A 21,780-nucleotide genomic window follows, 5' to 3' on the forward strand; every position below is an offset into this window, starting at 1 on the left:
AGCTCATGACCAGCAGAAGTAAAGGCTTCCTGAATTGAATAACCAATTGAAGGAATGAAGAAGACAGAAAGCAGAAAGCAAAAATAATCATAGTACCCAGCCACATTCCTAATTTTGTGGAGATCAAAGGAGACTTTTTTTACCTTTCTGCCAATGACCGCCTGACAGCAGGTTTAACCTGTGACAAGTGCTCAGAGAACTGATGTTTCGGAGACCCTTACCATACCAGGGTTTGGTCAGAACCGAAGATAAACCAGGAGGACAGTTCCTAGGGGAGTCTTGATTTGTTGCTGGGAATATCTGGCGTCGGGTCACACTGAAGGTGACCGTAGTGCCTGTGGCCTTGTGTTGAGTTTTCAGCCCCATCTCCTTTCTCAACAGAGGTGGAAGGCAACAGAAAAAGTGGCTGAGTCGAGCTCATTTCTTCTACTTTGGCACATGTGTGATGTAGCTCTTTTGCATGATTGAACATATCGGCCCGCTAAAGAATGAAAACTGTGATCCCCTCCCCCTTTATTCATTGTGTTTCGCCAAAACAAACCGTGAAAGAACGTAAAATATATCATTCTGTTGGCACCAGTTCACAAGTGAGTCAGAGAGCTCGCTCCCATTTACCACTAAAATTGGATTCTAACCTCCCCAAAATTTATGACAACTGCTCCTTCTTGTGGCTTAAATGTTGACATATAATTAATTTAGGATTTCTTCCCGAGGCTTCCTGTCCAGGTTTGTACCTGCCACAGAAATATCCTTGAAAGTTTATCTAACAGCTGGAGCCATGAAAAAACTCTCCTGAAGCTTTAAAAAGCGGCTGGGCTGTGCCAACAGGAAGAGCCCAAGGAGAAAGGGGGAGGCTGCCAGTGCGGCCGGCTGCCGGAGGTGCTCCAGGTTGGAGGCGTGGAATTTGCAGTTTGGGAGAAGCTTTGGGTTCCTTCGGCCACTGCTCCTTCTAGGCTTCTCTGATGTGCTCCCTCTTTGCTCTGCATGCTTCCTTTCATGAAATGCCCAGGCCCTGGTCCAACCCATGAATAAGCTAGGCACGAACACCCCGGGCTGGTACTTTCCACACTCTGGATCAAGCTGGTCCTGATGCCCGTCTCTCTCTACTGTATGTGGGCTAGTGTAGAGGGGAAGGTGACAAGAACGACTGCTAATTAACGCCTATTACATGTCAGGCGCTGATCTAGGGGCTTTATCAGCAAGCTCATTTTCTTTTATCTTCTCAACTACCTGGAGAGGTTAGAATTATTATCTTTGCTTTGTAGATGAAAAAACTGAGGCTCAGAGAGGTTACGTGATTTACCAGAGATCACTCAAACTAAGAAGAGGAAAAAGTGGTAGGCAGTTCACGTGTGCAAAGCTTCTGTTAGGCCCTGTCTCAGGGTAACCCTCTGAGGTGGACAGTCTCACCCCTCCCACTCACCCTTGGATGAGAGGTCGAGGGTCGAGTGGAGTCACTTGAGCAGGTGCAAGAAAGGTAGACCGTGCCCGAACTTGGACTGCTACTCAGCATGGCTGCACCACAGTCCAGGGCTTGCTCCCCACCATGCTCAGATGCAGGCAGACCTGGGTCTGAGTCCCCACTTCCCCATCACATCCCACATGCCTGGGAGTGAGGTGCCCTTGACCTCACCTTGCTGGTTCCTAACAGCCTTGCTCCCGGAGGGTCTGGCATCACTGGCCACTGACTCGGGAAAGAGAAGCAGTCACTGAACAGAAGATGTGCAGCTGCTTCTGGTCTATGAGGAGTCCTTCTGAAAGCCCAGCACCAATGTCCTGGTTTGGGACAGTCTGAAAAGGCACCCCAGGGCCACAGCCAAGAAGCTCACTGGGCGAAGGTAGGAAAGGCCAGGTCCTGGTCCCCCAGTGGCCACCTGTCACCTGTGTGACCGGGGGGCCAGCCCTTTCTCATTCCAACACCTCTTCAAATTGAGCAACTGAATTTCCCGTGTCCCAGTTCCACTTCCTGCTGGTGTTGTGACTTTGGGCAAGTTACTTAACCTCTCTGAGCCTCCGTTTTCTTAACTCTAACAGGAGAAGACTAATGGTGCCCAGTTCATGGGGTAACTGTGGAAGATTAAGTGGGTTGAGGTGTGTGCGTCAGTGGTTCTCAGCAGGGAGTAGGGGCTGAGGTTGCCCTCCCAGGAGGCTTTGGCAATGTCTGGAGACATTTTTGATTGTTGTGAAGCGGAAGGGGAGGCGTGCTACTGGCATCTAGCAGGTGGAGGCCAGGGATGCTGCTAAACATTGTACAAAGCACAGGACAGCCCCCCACAGCAAAGGGTTATCCACCCCAAATGTCAGCAGTGCCAAAGTTGAAAATCACTGCTGTAAAGCATTTCGGACTCTTCCGGGCATGTAGTAAGCATTCGATAAACGTTTGTTATCATCAGTGGATTCACTTCTCCCTTTAATCCACTGAAATATTTATTGGGCACCCACTGTGTGGAAGGCATATACGAAATACTGTGATGAGAAAGGTATACACAGTCTGTCCTCCTGAAGGCAACTGAGGCTACGTCAGACGTTAATCAAGTACTGACACAGACGCACGACTCCAGATTGTTCTGAAGCAGGGGCATGAGGGCGAGGCGGGGACGGCTGAGGGAGAGCTGGGCAGGGAGATTTGACCAGGAACAGCAGTCAGGGAAGACCCTCCCCTGAAGAAGTGGCATTTAAGCTGACACCTGAACAGGAGGTAGCCAGGTAAAGGGCGATGGAGAAAGTGCTCCAGGCAGAAGGAACTGCCCTGAAAAAGCCCTGAACGAGGACCCAGCCCTGTGCCCCCTCCTGCAGTACAGATCTGTACTCATAGATTGGCACTGCCAGTCAGGACTTTCCTGTGCTCTTGCAGGGGTTTGCGACATTCCATGGGGCCGAATCCTAAGGAAGTTCTCTGCCGCAAAGTCGAGGCCTCTGGTGTATCCTTGGGTCCCCTGGGGACTGCTGGAGGACTTTGGAGTCCTGCCATATTGGGCTTTGGAAGTGACTCCAAGGGACCCAGGACCAGCTGGTGTCATGCCTCACGTGTCTACTTTGTCCTGTCCCAGCTCCTTGATCTCTGGCCCCGTTCTTTCCCAAGGCGTTTCCTGGCCCTCCATCCCGGATGCCAGGTCTGTCTTGGAAGAGTTAAACATAGCCCCCACCTACCAGGACCTTGGGATTTAATAGAGAAACTTCCGGTGAGTTCATGTATTATGAAAATGCGTTTTCCCCTCTTTAATCTTCAAAGTGACCAGTGACAAAAGCAGTGCTGGAGTTCCCTCTCAGGGCACCTCCACATCTAAGCTGGAAACATTTGTGATAGCCAGAAGCCTCATAACAGATGGGAGAATGGGTCCCCTTGAGGGGCCTATTGTTAACCCTCTTTCAGTTTCACTCAGAGCCCCTCAGTCCCAGTGCCGGTTACAGAGTTCACTTACATGCCCGAGCAGGAGCTGGAGATGGAAGACCTAGGGCTGCAGCCACTGGCCTTGTGCTCTGTGCAGACCTACAGGGGCAGACTTCGACATGGAATTTAAATGTAAATTCAAACTAGAGAGCATGTCTGCTGTTTAGCACTGTGCAGATGTGACTGGCCTTAGATTCCCTCTGAAATAACCTCTGCTTGTCCCAAACTTTTCATTCTCTGGAGCGAATGTCATTTTTTCTTTGTAAGGTGGTCCACTGGGCAATGAGATTCCCGAGCAAGCTACACAAGTGTGTGTTTGCCGAGATGGGTTGTGATTTTGGAGGCATCTTGTTCTGTGAGTATTTCTTAAAACCTACACTGTGTAAAACACATAGTAGGTACTCAGTTTGGATCTATCATTATAGAACATGTACTTGGACTTGAGGACCATGTTTTTGTTGCCCACGCTCACCCACACATCTAGCAGAAGATCAGTGGTACTGTAGACACTCCAAAAGTCTTGTTCTCTAACATTTTGGCCAATTCTCCTGCTGACCAAGCAACAGTACCAACATGAAGAGGTATTAATGATGTCTTGTGTGGCAACCAGAATGGCAGCTATGAGGCCAATGGTCTGACCCAGATGTCCCAGGAAGGTGCCATTTTGTTTATACTGTGGTAACAATTCCTTTCTGACAAAGCAGCTTTCAGTTAAATAGAAATCTCATGGGGCTTCCCTGGTGGCGCAGTGGTTGGTAGTCCGCCTGCCGATGCAGGGGACACGGGTTCGTGCCCCGGTCCGGGAAGATCCCACATGCCGCAGAGCGGCTGGGCCTGTGAGCCATGGCCACTGAGCCTGCATGTCCGGAGCCTGTGCTCCGCAATGGGAGAGGGCACAACAGTGAGAGGCCCGCATACCGCAAAAAAAAAAAAAAAAAAAAGAAATCTCATGGATGAGAAGTCAAGTCCACCAGTGTCAATGGATTTCATGTCAAGGTTTCCCCAGGCCTTTTAAGGTTACCTATGAAAGGATAAGGGCAGCAAGGCATGATTCCATGTGTGGGGATAGAGAAATGGGAGTAACTCGACAGCAGACATCCTGGCTATCACTGGGGGAAGCTCTAATTTGGAGAAAGTCAAGCCTTGGAGTCATACTTTGCTGGGAAAGGCAGACCCCCCCGCCCCCCGCCAGCTCAGTAATCCTTTTAGCATCCCACTTCTTCAAAGGCAACTTGGACTCCAAATCCCTCCTGCAGCCAGAAGACATGTGAATATCCCATCAGTTGCGTAGAGGCAATAGATTGGAATCCTCCAGATAGTTCACTCAATCTCAGAATGATAAATAATCAATCATTGCATTCCTCCTAAATGAAATTAAGATGTTAAGATATATTGCTTGGGGCTTCTGCATGGGATCTTACAGTTGAATTTCCAACAGAAGATATGTTGCTTTGGAATTGCTGGGAAAGGGAGACATTCTGGATCTATGTTAAAGCAAAACCTCTGACAGTGGAGAAGAATGCTTCAGACATGTTAATTTTTTTCATATTTAAAAGTGATTAATCATCCCAAATACCACGAAGCTGGAAGGCCGTAATGCAGACTCTTAGAGGGGAAGGAAGATGCATGTGCCACGATCCTCTGAAGTGGAGGTTTTTGAAGGAGGCTGTAGGTGAGCTCGTGTTGACAGACAAAAAGCGCTGAGTAAAAATCCATTTCAAAGGACAGAGAGTCTGGACAAAACCCTAGGAATACATAGAAGTCCACAGACTTACTTTTCAGTTAGCACAGAGCAAAAGGAGAAGGGGGAGGAGGAACAGGAACAGGAAGAAGAAGTTGTCTTGGAAGAAGCCATTCTCTTCCAGCTGGCGTATATACCCCAACATAGACATTACCTCCTTGGAAAGTCTTTCCAGCTCTCTTGGCAGATCAGGTCAGGGCCCCCATTTGTTCCTATAAATTGGGGATTTGATGTCCTAGTGTGTGTGATTGCCCCGTGACCCCACCACCTCCTAGTTGTGTGACTCTGAGTATGTGTCTTTACCTCTCTGTGCCTCTTTCTGGAGCAGTGTAATAAGTTAATCGTAGCAACTTCTTCAGAGTGTGAGGACTGGATGCCACGTGTCAGAAGCGCTGTGCTCAGAGAATGTTGACAGGTCATTCTTCCTCCTTGGTACTTACTACGATTTTAATTAATTAAGCACATGTTCAGTTTAATTATTTGTTGAATGTGATGTCTGACAGGCTCACTAGATGTGTGTTCCATGAAAGTCAGAGCTAGCGTCTATCTCGTTCAGCCGTATGTCTCCAGTACTTAGCGTGGTTCTTGGTAGATGCGCTCACAATTGTGAGGGAGGGAGGGAAGGGAGGGAGGAAGGATTCTCGTGCTTTTCATAAACGTGGCTTAAAGACAATACAAAATGCAAACTGAATTTGCCTTTGCATCACAGTTAATAACCTATTTCACTTTCAACTCTATGGACTAAAGTGAGGGAGCTTTTTACCTATACCTTGATTTGCGGGGGGTGTGGATCAGGGCTCAGCGGGCTCAGAGACCCTGAATATGTCTCTGAAAGGCCTGACTTCACTCAGCTGGTTGCTGGCTTGTGTTTACACGTTGCCCTCCCCACCTACCGAAGAAGTCTCCCCCTCCCTCAAGAAGGCTAGTTCCTTTTGTTGAGGAAACGCTGATTTGGTGTTGCTTAGAAAACGCAAAAAAGTTTGAAGCCAGTTGAAATTAAAGTACAGTTAGTCAAATGCAAGCTCCATTTAGCCCCTATCTGCCAAAAATAAATCGTTTTTTCAGTGATTTTCAGAATCACCAACAGTGCTGACTGTTTACGGCAGTGGGGTTGCCGGCCTTCAGCGGCCATCACTGCCGCCGTGCAACCAGCATTCGGAAATGAAACAAAACCACGCTGAACTTGCTGCATTAGCCGTTGCCACTTTGGAATGCCGATGGGCTTGGTGACCATAACCACCCCAGGCCAGAGTGTGTCACCAGCCAAAAGGACCGACCTCTCCTGCTGTTTGTGCTTTGCCCAGCTTGTCACGAGTTTAATTCTTTGCAGCTTCCTTTTCCTGCTGTCTTGGCCTCTCTCTCTCCCTGACGGTGTCTTAAAGAGCATAGCAGCCCGCCCAGCCTCATCCGGCCAGGCCGTGGGGGCCCTGGTAAGAGGTCAGCAGAGGCGGGCACCTTTCTCTCAGGTCTGATGACAGATTAGGGCTCCAGAAGGGGCACTTGATTGTCGTTCACCTTCAGCCTTCGTTAGCTGGTGACTTGTAAAATTCCTTCTGGAACTTGCCCGAGCTGAAGGAGATGCAAAGAGCCTCTTGGTTCGCCACTCCTCTGGAGAAGTGGAGTCTTCCTGCCCCTCTTCCCGTATGAAAGCTTGCTGTGTAGTGTTTGCACCTTGATCATGGTTACTTTGCAACACACCCAGGCCTTCAGCCCTTCCTGAGAAGCGAGGTCAGTTGTGTCTGTTTCCGGGCAGCTGAATGGAGCACTGGATTGCAGAACCTTGGTGGTGAAGAGGTTAAATTGCTCACCCGGCTGGATCTGTGTGTTCCTGCCCACACTTGCTCCTGGCCTCAGGCGGTGCCTGCTGTTTGGGGAGGGGGAAAGGGAGGTCTCGCCTGGACCCAGGTGGCCGACAGGCCAACCTTGTTATTAAGAAACAGGGATCGCAAAACCTTGATCTTCAAAAGAGACCCCTAATTAGTCGCCAGCCCCAAGAGTAAGTGGCATTCCACCTCAGTGAGGCAAGGCGGGAAGGGCGCCTTCAAATCCTGGGGACTAATTGCCATTATTGGCTCTATGAAGATCCTGTTGTAAACACTTGTCATCCGAGCCACTTCTGGTCGGCAAACTTGAGATATCAAATGGTTCCGTCATGTTTCAAATCCTCCAGGATGCCTCGTCTGCCCCTTTCTCGAGGAGGGCCATCTCATGCCTGCAACTCCCTCGTGCTCCGATGCGCTTTCCTAAGATCATCCTAAAGCTGAATCGTTGTCCGTAAGGGATTTGAAAACATGCTTTACTTTATTCTCGTTAGAATTTGAATGCAATCTCAAAAATAAACTTTAATTGCAAGCAGAAGAGATTTATCATGAATCTAACGGGGCATAAGCTTCTGGCCCCTCAAGTACACAGACCTCTTCCCAGGCCCTGAGAGAGGCCTTAACAGTGTGTTCTCGTGGCCGTATAGTTTTGTCCAGTTTGAAACTGTCATCTGTCTGCCAATCGTTTTCTAAAAGAGGGCCCACCGAATGGTATAAAACCACGGTGTGCTCTGTAATACTCGGTGTGTTTCTTACCTTTTATATCATGCATTCTGGTTGCTCCTGGGAGATAAGTATTTTCTCCCTGTTCTTAGATGTTTGGCTTCTTGGCCCTGTTTGGCCTTTGTGACGGGAAGGGCAAACTTCTTTAGGTCACACACAGGATACCAGGTTTTGTCTAAGTTTACTCTTGAATTAGGGGAATATTTCAAGACTCTGAGTCTGTCCCCTTCGAGCGCGGCCTGGATAACGCCAAACTCAGTTGGCGAAAGAGGCCAACCTAGAGAGAGGTTTGGGGGCCATGGGGGTTTGGGATTGTGGCTCCCTGGACTACGGGGATTCTATCCTCCAGATGCTCTCATGGCAGTACGTATGTGAGAGTGAGAGAAAGAGGGAGGAAGAAAGCAGTGAATACTTTCTGAATATTCTTGTGAAACGTGAGTTTCCTATTCACCTTTGGGATTGGCTTTTAGCAAACATCTAGGGGCCCTGAGATGGCATATTCCATACATACATCCACAGCAGGGTAACGTGGCAGGATCAAATGTCATAGAATGTCAAATAGACCCTTTCCTCAAAAGCTGAGCTTCAGAACCGTTTCTTGAAGGAGATAAGGAGTCATCACTACCCAGCAATAATTCCTTTGTGTGAACAGTGCAGGGTGGGACAGGAAGGTGGAAGTTCTATACACCAGGCTTAGAATATTTGCTCATAGGATTCCATTGTCTCCATGATGAAAGCCAATGGTTTTCCCTCTACAGGTAACCTAATAACCTCAGACAGCTGTGAGGACACAGAGGTACTGACCCTCCCTGAGTGGGGTTCCCACGATGACACGGGCATTTTCCCCCCTCTCCGGGTGGGCGGGGGGAGGCGGGCATTCTGTTTGTTGAATCAGCCTTCATCTCCAATGTCACAGCCAGTTCCCGGAAAAGATTCCCAAAGCATGATTTGAACCTATATGTTTCACTGATTTGAGATGCTAGAAATCGTATGCCAAACTTCTGGTTATTTTAACCCGTTCGGAAAAGAAAGACTAACATGGGTTTTGACAACAAACAAAACCAGTTTTTGTTCTATCACTTATGTTTAAAAGATTCCAATTTCAAACTAAACACAACGTGTGGTTATTCTGTCAGCGATTTATACAGCCACCAGGGCGCCACGGCTACACACTGCATACATCATTGTATTTTTAAAATGTATTTAATGAACTTTTTTTCTTTTCTGGTAACTACTTCATTGCCTTAAATGAATGCATTCCAATAGAATTTGTAACAAATGACCACTTTGTGTTTGCATTAATGCCAAACACGTTTAACAAATTTTTAACAAGGAACCCTGGCAAAACGCCAAACTCCTAGAGGGACACTGAAGGAATGCTATAAATTTAAACTAGATTGTACCTTTTCACTTAGCTCAGCAAGTGTCTTAGGTGTCTTGCTATCTCAGGATTGCGGCATTTCTATTTTATGTCGGATAACTTGTACATTTTCATTATTTTTATAACTTAGCTTGTACCTATTTCCACAGGACTTTTAAATCTATGCTGCGGTGTCTGCAATAATATGATGGGAGCTCAGAAATAGATCTTTATTTTTGCAAAATTGCTCGTATCTTTTATGGGTTGGTAGATGCATGTATGCATATACATAGCTTATCAAAATATCTTATAATATGTAATTATCTTACATATTTTACAATGCTTATACCATCATCCAGTTAAATACAGAAACAATTGATGAGACCAGTGGTTCTCAAATGGGGGCAATTTTGCTGCCCGCTCCCCGCCGCAAGGGGAACTTGGCAATATCTGGAGACATTTTTTATTGTCATTATTGGGAGAGGGAGTGATGCTACTGGCATCTAATGGACAGCGGTCAGGGATGCTGCTAAACATCCTGTAATGCACAGGACAGTCCTCACAACAAAGAATTATCCAGCCTCAAATGTCCATGGTACCAAGACCAAGAAATTGTGGAGTAGAGTGGCAAAGGCCTTTAGCTTGTAGGCAATCTCTCAGGGTAAAGAAGGTATCATTTTAAGGAAAAAATGGCAACTAAAAGCACATTTCTACTCAACCAGTATTTTAAAAATTACATAGCATACCTAACACTGACGTTGAGTGGCAGATTTCTGACCTTTACTTCTGCTGCCATCTGCCCGTGGAGAAGAAACGAGAAAAGAGCGCCCATGGTAGCTGAGCCTAAAGTGTCGTCTGAGGCAGTGCTGGGGATAGCTGGTGGCCCGAGTGTGGCCCATGCTCAGGCCAGCCGACAGACCAGGAGCTGCTCTGGAGAAGGCCACCCAGGGCAGTGGGACTGGTCTCCAAGGCAGGGAGGGCTAGGGGCAGGCAGGGCGTTGCATGTCCACGAGAAGATAGCTTTAGGTGTTTCGTGGGGAAGCACTTTCATTTTAATAGCTATGCAATTATTGTAAGGTATATTAGATAAATACTCCAGTATGGTATTAAAATAAATCTTTCTTCAAAAGGAAATTGGTTTTTAGAAAAGACTTTTAAAGAAAAATATCGATCCACTGTGGCAGGTGTTATAGAAAGGTTACAAAAACTGGGACAGTAGAACACAAAGGACCGAGGTTTAGGAAGCCCTGGCCTCATGGTAAAGAGAATGTGCTCTGGAGTCGAGAAGATGTGGTTTCAAATCAAGCCCCAGGAAGATGGGAATTTGACCAAACGCATTCCTTTCCCTTAAGCTTCAGTTTCCTCACCTACTAAGGGGCTGTCAACCAGGTCAGTATCATAGGGCTGTCAAACTTGTTGGAGATAATTCACTCAAAAGCCCAGAGCGCCCAGCGTGGCAGGCAGCATGCACAGAATGTTAGCTGCGAGTAATTCTGACCACAGTGATAATGGCAAAAATAAATTCTCAGGAGGCACAGCAGTGTATGTTGCCGTTTTGCTGTACACATCTGAATCCATCAAAATCCCTTCATTTAAAACCTTGCGGCTGAGTTGCACCCCAGGGCACAGAAAGCAAAGGTAAAGATGAAATCCGGAGACGCTCAGGGCCCCTCCCACCCAGCAGGCTCTACAGCAGTTTGAATTCTGAGCTGAGGGCTTGCTGGGTCCACCCGCAGCCCCAGCCTCAGCCCTTTGGGCTCTGAAGTGTTACATTTTATTGCCCTGTGGAGCTGTAGGAGGCCACTCGCAAGGTAACATGTTGCTCTCCAGTCATATTTTTGACTTATGGCTTCAAGGTGGTTGCTCCTATCAAGAAAATTAAATGATTTAACATAATTTGTTGTCACTTTGATCACAACAATAATAAATAAATCTTCATGAGGAAAACGAGAAACCTATTCCACGCCGTTTTAAAAGATGTTAAGTAATAACACAGATGTAGTTATAGATTTTTTTGAGCAGAAACGACTCTACCGGGTTTTCCTGCGAGCAGAGTCACTTAGTGGAGCTGTTCCACAGGATACCCACTGCCCCCAGAACAAACGGCTCTTCTCTTCAGACTGTTGTTAATTAGCCTATCAGGGGCTTGCTCTGACGTGGGCACCGTGTGCAATGTCAGGGGCATCCGAAGCTGCTGTGAATGGTTGTCTGTTTTTGTACCTGGGGGCACACTGCACACATTTGGAAAGCACATGGAGCGTAATGGACATTAACCCAGATGTCAAAAATAGCCTGTGTTTTACTACTGTTATTAAACAGTTTCCCCTTTAACCCCTCCGTATTTACCAAAGACCCCTTTCTCCCAGCCTGTTTCTGCAAATCACTAGTGAAAGGGCAGGAGAAGAAAGCCATAATCCGGCAGGTGTCTTTATTCCAAAGAAAAACAGTCTGAAGGAATATTTGTGAGACACCACACGTTTATAGCCTGCTCTCCTGGGGGCGCTTGTCCTGGGGCAGAATCTGACTGCTGCACTCAGCTCGCCTGCACGCCCCACCCCACCCCACCCCCGACCCCTGCACACCAACTGCAGGATTCCCTTTGAAAAAACCAAGTCAAGAGCATTGATCGCATCCAGTACTGCTTTTTTCACAATGGAAATAGCTTTCAATTCTGCTGTGATACTAGTTACACATTCTCTGGTTTAAAAAAAATCCAAAAAGTGCAACCAAAAAAAAAAAAAAATTTTTTTGAAAGAAGAAAATTTTAAAACACCACCCAGAGATAATTATTAACAATATTCCGGCATACGCATTTGCAAGTGTTTATGTTGATACACAAATGAGATTGAACTATACATATGGAATTGCCATCTGCATTTTTCACTGAAAAATTATGGACATCTTTCTATATTAAAAAATAGATAAAAATTGTCGTGTAGTCAATAAATCTTAAGCATGCCTGTCACAGATCCCTATTAATTTCCTTCCAGGCACAAAGTTTTAAACTCCTCATTCTCTTATTTATTTATTTATCTATTTGTTGTCTGTCTCACTCTTGAAAATACTGGCTCCATGGGGGCATAGAATTTGTCTGTCGTTTTTACTATTGTATTCTTGGCACCAAGCACACTGCCTGGCACAGAAAGGAGCTATATTAGTTTTCTATACTGCATAACAAATTACCACAAGCTTAGTGGCTTAAAACAGCATCCATTTATTATCTCCCATTTCTGTGGTGCAGAAGACCATTCAGGCTCCACTGGGTTCTCTTCTTTGTCTTATAAGGCCAGAGTCAAGGTGTGGGCCAGGCTGCATTTAACCTGGAGGCTCTGGGGAAGCACCCACCTCCGAGCTCATTCAGGTTGTGGCAGAATTTAGTTCCTTGTGGTTGTAGGACAGGGGTTCCCATTTCCTTGTTGGCTGTTAGTTGTGGGCTACTCTTGGATCCCTCAGGATACTCTCAGGTCCTTGCCCTGTGGCTCCCTCCATCTCAGCAAATCCCTCTTCTATTTCAGATTTCTCTGACTTTCTCTTCTGTTACCAGCAAGAGAAAAGTCTTCTGCTATGAAAGGGCTCCCGTGATTAAATTAGGTCCACTCATTCTCTCTTTTGATTAATTTAAAGCCAACTGATTAGTAACCTTAATTATATCTGTAAGGTAACATAATCATGTTGTGAGATGTTCACAGTCCCAGTGTCAGCGATTACAGCGGGAAATCTTTGGGGTGGGGAGGACTTTAGGATTCTGCCTACTCTAGGTGCTCTCTAGTATCTATGGAAAGGGTGAGTGAATCAGCTTATTCCATGAAGTGTGCACGGCACAGGGAATGCTAGTGAGCAAGTCCAGCGTGACCCCTGCCCTCATAGAGCTTGTAGCCTAGACCAATGTTGTTCATTACAAAGATATTGCAAACCACATCTGTAGTTTTGAGTTTTCTAGTAGCCACATTGAAAAGCGTTATAAGAAACAGGTGAAATTAATTCTAATAATATATTTCATTTTATCCAGTATATCCAAAATATCATTTTTAACATGAAGTCAATAGAAAAAAACTAAATTCACACTAAATCTTTCAAATCCGGTGCACATTTTACACTTACAGCACATCTCAAGTTGGACTAGCCACATTTCAAGTGCTGAGTAGACGCATTTGTTCAGCAGATACCATATTGGACAGTAAAAGTCTAGACAAGTCACGAAAGGGGACAGTGCCGTATGTGTGAGACTTCTCGTGCCACATCCCACACTTAGGAGGGTCAGGAAAGACCTCCAGGAAAGAAGAGACATCTAAACTGAGACCGAAGAATAAGTAGGAATCGGTCAGGTCAAGGGTTAGTGTGAATGCATGTCAGACAGAAAGACAAGTCTGTGCAATGAGGAGGAAGGGAAGCTTTAGGACTGCGGAAGCAAGTACAGCGTAGGGGGAACATGAAGCGTGGAGCTGGAGAGAGAGAGAGAGAGAGAGGCCAGCATGGCCTGGAGTCCGTCCTCCACCCTGACGGTGATGGGATTATAAGTGAAGGCTGTAAACAGGGAGTGCAAGATGAAGTAGATGTTGTTGTTGAAATAGCACTGTTGGCTGTACCGGTGACAATGTAGAGTGGGTGCTGGAAGAGAGGACGCGTGGGGACAGGTTGGGGCTGCTGTGACCATCCAGGGCAGGGAGGACCGGCCAGAGATTATCTCACAGTGGGTGGCTGCCCAGACTGCTTCCTTGCTGGAAGCCAGGGTTGCTTTTTAAAAATTTTTTTAAAGTGTGTGCTTATTTGCCCCTCAACAAGGGATCATTTAATTTGCAACTGCTGGCAGTGTCATCTGAGTTTTTTCCCCTCAAATCCATTAGGCCTCCTGGCCAATGGACTGTCCAGTGGAAGGAATGGCGACACTTTTTGAGAGTTCTCTTTTCCACAGTGCAAACCTTACCCCAAAGCAGTGTGTTGCTGTCGTGAGGCACTGTATTCTGCCTTGTGACCTGTTACCCAGCTGGAAATCTTTCTTTCAACTGAATAAATGATTGTTCTTTGCTACTTTATCTTGGAAAAACATCAAGGACGTTGGACATTCACTGTAATTATTTTTCACTCATTTCCCCATCTGTAAAGTACGACCGGTGCATTTTAGTACTACTTTGGGTTTCTCTTTACCTTTTAATCATGTGGCCTTTTAATATATTGGTCAGCCCCTTAAAAGGATGATTAAGAAATGCTTAATGCACAGAAGAATTAGAGCTATGCACAGCTCATGAAGCAGAAAGCGTGCTCTGACTTACAATTTTCATACAAAGTTTGCAGAGATTTCATGTGCCAGAATGAGTAATATGATCTGCTCTAGGAACTCCCTAGCTTTCTGGCTCTGCAAAAGTCATTTTTTTGCCCCGATTCAAGTTTCTTAACCAGAAGGGTTACACCAAACTCCTCAGAGTATGAATTAGCACAGTTCATCTAAGCCACCTATTTCATTTGCACTGCTTAATAAGGGCTCGAAATAACTTGCCTACCTGTGCAGACAGTGGGATCTTTGGTTGGCTCCTTAGTCAGGGGGACTTGAGAAATGCTGTGTATCGACCACCAGATCAGACAGCTGAGACTATATATAAAAAGTGGCTCACATGTGTGTGAGTGTGTGTGTTTGATCTTTCCCCTCCCCGCCATATTCCCCAGGTAGCTGCACTATTGCCGTGTGCCCGGAAACTCCCGAAGTATTCAGAGACCATATGTGAATGATAATGATGCAGGTGCACAAAGTTCAGCATCAGCAGGGAAGAAAGTCATCATTTGCAGGCTCGTTGTGGGCTGGTCCTCTCTTCTCACCCATTTTACTGTTTCTTCCCAGGCTGCAGTTGCATTCCACACCCAGGGACCCTTATGGGGACAGTGAGAAAACTCGGGGTGCTTCTGGATACATCTTCCCCAGGGCGTGAAGTATGCAAATGGATGACTGTTGCATTTATGTTTAGGGCTGAACGTATACACACACGTCATGGGATGTGGGGATGGCAGCCAACTTTGTTTCATTCTGCTCTGCTTAAGGAGATATCAATATTCTTTTTTAAGTTATGCTTTTATTGTGGTAAAATAGACATTAAAATTCTACCATTTTAACCAATTTAAGTGTACAATTCAGTGGCATTAAATACATACACGGCATTGTACAAGCAACACTGCTATCCATTTCCAGAACTTATTCATGACTGCAAACAGAAACTCTGTACCCGTTAAAAGATAGCTCTTCATTCCCCCCTTCCCTTTGAGCCCCTGTAACCTCTAATTTGTTTTCTGCATCTTTGAATTTGTCTATTGTAGATGTTTCACGTAAGTGGAATCGTACAGTATTTGTCCTTTGGTGACTGGTTTATTTCACTTAGCATCATGTCCTCAAGGTTCATCCATGTTGTAGCAGGAATCAGAACTTTATTTCTTTTTAGGGCTGAATAATATTCTGTTGTGTGTATATACCACCTTTTGTTTCTCCATTCATCTGTTGCTGGATACTTGGGATTTGTTTCTACCTTTCGGTTATTGTCAGTAATGCTGCTGTGAGCAATTGTGTACAAGTAGTCTTTGAGTCCCTGTTTTCCATTCGTCCAGGTATATACCTAGGAGTGAAATTTCCAGTATTCTTTTAAATCATTGCCCTTAGGTGGTTTGTAAGTGAATGTTAAGATTTCTGGTGTCTTGACCATCTTCAACTCTCTAATATCTATAAAGTCAAGTTTAAAAATAATTTAAAAACCATACTCATTGTAGAAAACCCGTGGAGAGAAAAAAATTCATAATCTGATCACATAGAGATAATCACTACAACAGTTTTGGCTTATTTCCTTTCAATTTCCTTTTGCATATCAAGAGTCATCTACACCTGTATGTGAAATATTTTGAAAGAGGCCTCTTCGCAGATGTGTTTGCAGGACATAATGTAACTTTCTGTTCACTTCGTCGCTCCATGCTTCCTCCGCCTCACTGCCCTCCCCAATCCCAATCAACCCCGATCAAAGAGAGTGGTGGGGGTGGGCAGGGGTGGGAGTTGGGGGAGTGCCTGCCAGGATTATCTCCAATATCACTGCCAGTTCCTCTCCCTGCTAAACTATGTGCTTTCTTGTTGCAGCTATCAGAAGGGCTGACTAAAGGGGAAATGCAGCTCTGCAGCAATATTCTGATAATCTATTGCAGTGCAGCTCACATCACTGTCTATCACCACCCGGGAACGCTCATCAGGACCGAAGAGGAGTTTTCACTTTCATTACTGAGCACAATTCTGTTCAACTTGGTATTTCCTTCATCGTCTCATGTCCTTTCTCATGGATTCAGACATGTTGGAAAGGAGAATGCAGAGGAGGAAAACATGGCAGGTCCTCCATTTTTTTGGTCGGGATTTGGGCATTTAAAATGTGTTCATCTCCTCTGAATGTCATTATTTTATAACATTTTACTTATGTTACTTAAACATCACTGGATAAATGTGAACTTCATGGGATTTTAACTGTGGATTCAGCTTCTGTTGGACAGCTAGCTTCATCTCCCGTTGTTCTGCTGGTTCAGTCTAAGTGGTCATACCTAATGCATTAGATTATCAAAAAGTGTAAATTCTGTGAGTGAGTGGTGTTGGCAGTGTTTGTATACCAAGATGCATGGAGTGTTTGACAAAGAAACCAAAACACCAAAAGTGGTGAGCCTTTACCCTCCTCTATTTCTTTAATCTGCTGTTTGAAGAACCACATTTTGATGGTGGAACCAGTAGTTACCTCTGGGCCAGGTTGGAAATGAAATCAATTTTTTAAACCACTAGTACTTGCCAAGAAATCGCCTTATGAGAACATGGTGTGTGTCTCTGACAACGCATGGCGCATCTAAGTTGATCACTCATAGTTTTATCTACCCTGTTTTTGTACTGGGGAGTGGCCAGAGCCTGAGACACCTGCATATTTCTCTTCCGTGTGTTTCCTGCATCCCCCGTGGCTGGGATGCGACTGAGCCTCAGACTCTTACCATTCCTGTACACGCAGGTCTCCACGAAGAAGCTGGGACTCGTTCACATTCAAGATCCGAACGCTGTGCAAACAGCGTGAGCTTAGATCTTCTGTAAACGAAGGGTCATTTCTCATTTTTTTAAAAGTGTCTCCAACATGGATTCCAAAACATTTTCAGCATCAAACATGAAAACATTGATGAATGAGGAATAATCACAAAAGCAGTGTATCTGTATATAGCTCTACACAACATGGTTGTGGTACAGAGTCATTACTTAAAGCACATGCCAGGGAAAGAGACCCAACTTTGAGGTCTTTTACATACAGTGACATGGTACTAAGGAGAATTAAACTCCTGCTTCCTCTGAAGATTCAAAACAACTTAACGTTGTTATAACTTCATAAAACTCATGACCAAGTCTGGCAAACATGTGCAACTCTTGTACTGATCCATTTTCTTGTCATTGGAAGAAACACTTCCACAGGTATGCAAGTGGGGGATGAAAATCTGCATTTTTAAAGGACAAACAGTGAATTTAAGCATGAGTGGCCTTAATAAATATAGTTGTCTTTCTTTGCTGCTGTGGAAAGGATTCTAAGCAGACGTTCCTGAAGTCTTGCATTGAATTTAGTCGTTATTATTACTTTTTAAAATGTCGGTGCAATTAACTCTGGACCTCTCGCGTGAGCCATAGAGATAGTTAAAAGTCAGACACCTTATTTATCTATCGGGGAAGACGAAACCGTGTCTGGGCTGCACTGTTCATCCTTGGTGCGTTAGGGGTAATATATTCGAGCAGGTTTCTTGCTTCTGGCTTTGTTCTTGTCGTAAGTATTGCAAACTGTGTAAAGCTTTTGTGTTGCATAAGCAATCCAATACATTCATGTTTAAAAAGTTTGTCCTTTAACTATCAAAGGGATCTAGGTCTTGACTGGAGAAATGAGCAGAGTTCTTTGCAGACGTATTTAGCACACTCTGACATACTGTTGCACTGAAAACCCAGGCCTGCAACGTGTCCCCGTGAACGGTTTGGGTGTCCTCAAATAGGTGGCTGCACTGCCTCCTGCAACCAGGTCCTGATCTGAACCCTGCCACTGAATACTTGAAGTAGGAAGTAGGAAATCCACTAGGGAATAGAGGGTCCTAGAAACAGAAAAATCAACCAACCGTGTATAGTTAGCTATTTCCAAGTATGTGCCAATTTTGTCACACCTATTGTTTGGGGGCTCATTTTTGCCCCACTTATGTTTAAAGTCGTCCCGATCTTACTTTTACGGGGGCATTATCATTTAGTCCCTTAAAAATTGAATTCTGTCTAACATAGCATCTTTTCATTATATATCATGTAGTATTCTCTGAGACTGGGGGTTTAGCAAAAAAAATTCCCTTTTCACATATTAAAAATAGTTTGTGTTTACAACAAACACTGTGTTATTGGGAAGACATTTCCTTTGCACAGACTTTAGCAGGTTTCCCCCTTAATCATAACGAACTTGAAAAAGTCGAGACTAACATTTAGGAGGAGTTGGTCTTCTTGCTTTGTGCAAAAGCAAGCTTATACTTTATACCCCGTTTGATTTCGATGTACTGTCTCTATTTTGTATTTAATGATTTTTGTGTATCCAATATGCACGTTAACAGCGTGTCAACTTTCATTTGAAAGTGGGTTTCCATTTACTTTTTAAACAGTGTTTATGACGAGACCTCAAATGTGTTGACATAAGCTCTACTGAGATGTTTTTGTGTCGAGTGGCGTTTGAATGCTGCCAGGGGTCAGTGTATCTAATTCCCAGCGACCCTCGTTTGACAGTGCTTCTTGTAATATTTCTCCAAGTGAGTGGCATGTGGGTTGTGATATTGACCATGTGATTATGGACTTCGATATAAAAAATAAATAAATAAAACTAAGGAACCCTCAGAAACTACCAGTGGGCATGTAGTAGCCAGTCATTGTAACCTCGTGTCTAGTAGAAGTACAACGTACAAGGTATGTACAGTTCATAAATTTGTTATCACGTGTATGAGAAGTACTTTGTGCTGATCGCCTTATTTATATTCATCAAATAAACTTTGTTTCTTTCTGAAGCGAGTTCATTCCATCTTGAATAAATGCTCCAACTGTGGTGGTTTCTAATCTTGTTTGGGTCATGGATCCCCCTTTGAAGAAGCTATGGACTTGAAGACAAAAGGAAGCAAAAGGGAAGTTATGGACTCACTTTACTGGAAGAGCCAAGGTGTACATTTCCCTCTATGCATAGCTGGATCTAACGGCTCATACTGTGTTAAGTAATTAAGTCACTGGTGGCATCTCCCTTCCTCCTTCCCTCCCTCTTTCCCTTCCGTTTTTGTCTTTCTCTCTCAGTTCCAGCCTTGTTCTCGATCTCTCTTTATCCCTCCCTCTCTTCCTCCTTCCCACCTTTTCTCACTTCCCTTTCTTCCCCTCTCCCCCTCCCTTCCTCTTTTCCTCCTTGTTTCTTCTGCACGTTCCATGAGGTTGACATCAGTCCTGCTGCTTCTCTCCACTTGGTGGCAAAGATGACTCCCAACAGCTTTGAGTATTCTTGGATTTTAGAAGAGAGACACCCCTCTCTTCCAGCAACCATAACAGCCCTCTAGAGGGACTCTTACTGGTCCTTTTTGGATCATACATCCAGCCTTACTGGATATGGGAGATGTAGTTTCCAAAGGAAAAAAAAAAGGGGGCTCTAGTCTAGAAGAAAGACACTGAAAGCTGAGGAGGCTAAAACAATAGCCCTGCCATCCCTTGGAAACATGCACAAAATCATCCAGAAAAGTACACAGACAGGATTGTCCATGCAAGGGCTCACCAGCCTTTGCAGCTCACCTGTGGATCGCAGTGGAGAATCAGCTCCTGGTTTCGTTAAAAGTTTGAATCATATTCGAGGAAACAAATTATCAATTCTTACCATTATTGCAGTTAAACAGTAATTGAGTTATATTGCTAGAAGGTATATGTCATGTAACCTGATATCTTCATTTTACAGATGGGGAAACTGAGGCCCAGCCGGAAGCAACTGATCCAGGCGTAGACGGTAAGTTCACTGCAATCCAGGGCTGTCCCTAGAACTTCCGAAACAGGAATATGTGTCCCTGAAGGCTCTCTGGGGAGGAGAGGATGAGACAGACTCTCTTCCTCCCAGTTGGCCCTTGATGACACAGGGGAAATATCATTTCATTTCTATACTTTATGGACTCAAAGCCACTGGGTGTGAAATTCTCTCACAGTCAGACACATTTGGGGGCAACCTGCAAAGTCATTTGCCCTTTTCATGATGTGCCTTTTTATGGAAAAAGAACTTTTGTTGGACAAGAATTTCTTACCTCATGGAACTTCCTGAAGCAGCCAGCTTGCGTTCAAGCCTGGTTATATGAGCCCAGCTGACCAGATGGAGCCTCTGCTCCTATGTGCACAGAACCAGTCCTTCTGGAAGGAAGAGTACCAGCTCACAAACTGCCGCACTCAGCTGCAGGTCCACCCATACCTTTAGTTCCACTGAAGCATATAGACGAGCCTAACGTTCGACCTTAAAAGTCCACCCTGGCTGCTGCTTGTGTCTGTGAACTGCTGTTACAAAAGATTGCAGAGACATTCTAATTCTTGACGTCACTAATTCGTAAGAATAATCACACTAATAATAAGTAAACACAGATACAAGTAATTGAACATTATGGAGTGTTTGCTAGGAGCCAGACCATGGCACCAGGGACCCATGGGCACCGCTCCTTTATTCCTGACAGCAGTCGCATGAGGTAGGCACTGTCGTGATCCACATTTCACAGCGAGGGGAATGGAGGCCCGCAGAGGTGACCAGAAACGGTGCACACTTATCGAGCACACTTACTTGGTGGAGCGTTGTGCTAAATGCTGTACTTACATGAATTCGCCTGTCCTGACAGTAATCCCATGAGGTAGGTACTGTCCTCGTGTATTATGGTATTATTATTATCCTCACTTTACAGACAAGAGAAAGAGGCCAGAGAGCTTACACACCCCACCCAGCGTCGCCCAGATGGTACGTGGTGGAGCCAGGCTTCGCACCCAGTGCTCAGCAAGCCCTCTGCTTCAGGCCCCGGGTCAGGTGGGTGGAGCATATGGGGCTGAAATTCAGATCCTGCTGGTACCCACCCAGCAGTGCTTCCATATCGCAAGTTCGGTCTCCACCACGACTATCCAGCTCACAGAGGCTTGGAGGAATTGTTTGCTTCATCAGCGCCACTGCTGGCCCATGTGATGAGAGAATGGCAGTGGGGCCCAAAGGAAGTCCAGCCACGTGTGAAAGGAGAGCTGAGACAACGCTTAGCCTGTTGCATTTTAACCTGCTAGCCATGGGCCTCTCTTGTTCCTTCTAAGCTCTCATTGTCCGGGCATCGGCATCTGATTTTCTAGGCATCTTTGGGTTTGCAAGGTGGAGCATCTGGTGACAGGAGACTGGACAGGTGTCCTCAGGTGGGAGAGGACCCTGAGCTCCAGGCTAAGGGGTGTAGACCTAATCCTGTTGGCCTTTGGTTCTCAACTCCAGTTATTTGCATACTGCTTGCCAGATTCTTACTATGTCTTAAGACAATATGTAGTCGAGTTAAGTACCTTATAAAATTAAATAGGCTTACTGTTTTATTTAAATGAATATACTTTAAGAAAAAAATGCCACCGTCATAGATGAGTAAGTGGGATAATTTTCCATACGTAGACATCGCCAAATATAAGAACAAAAAATAATGAAAATAAGAACAATAAAAGTAAGTATTGAAAACAAAG

General features: G+C 45.2%; 2 protein-coding genes across 6 annotated transcripts in view; both read left to right on the top strand.

Annotated features, from left to right (window-relative positions):
* ERC2 (ELKS/RAB6-interacting/CAST family member 2) overlaps nt 1–19,088 on the top strand; it is a 962,057-nt gene extending 942,969 nt beyond the window's left edge. For all 5 annotated transcript variants that reach the window (XR_004482334.2, XR_007479446.1, XR_004482336.2 and 2 more), the window contains one exon: nt 16,141–19,088. The gene's annotated coding sequence lies outside the window, so the exon portion shown is untranslated. The remainder of the gene's footprint in view (nt 1–16,140) is intronic.
* A 912-nt stretch (nt 19,089–20,000) lies between these two features.
* The window catches only part of WNT5A (Wnt family member 5A), a 45,530-nt gene continuing 43,750 nt past the window's right edge, over nt 20,001–21,780 (top strand). Inside the window, exon 1 of the mRNA XM_033424618.2 lies at nt 20,001–20,056. The gene's annotated coding sequence lies outside the window, so the exon portion shown is untranslated. The remainder of the gene's footprint in view (nt 20,057–21,780) is intronic.

The sequence above is a fragment of the Orcinus orca genome, chromosome 10, assembly GCF_937001465.1.
Source record: "Orcinus orca chromosome 10, mOrcOrc1.1, whole genome shotgun sequence".
Classification (NCBI taxonomy): Eukaryota; Metazoa; Chordata; class Mammalia; order Artiodactyla; family Delphinidae; genus Orcinus; species Orcinus orca.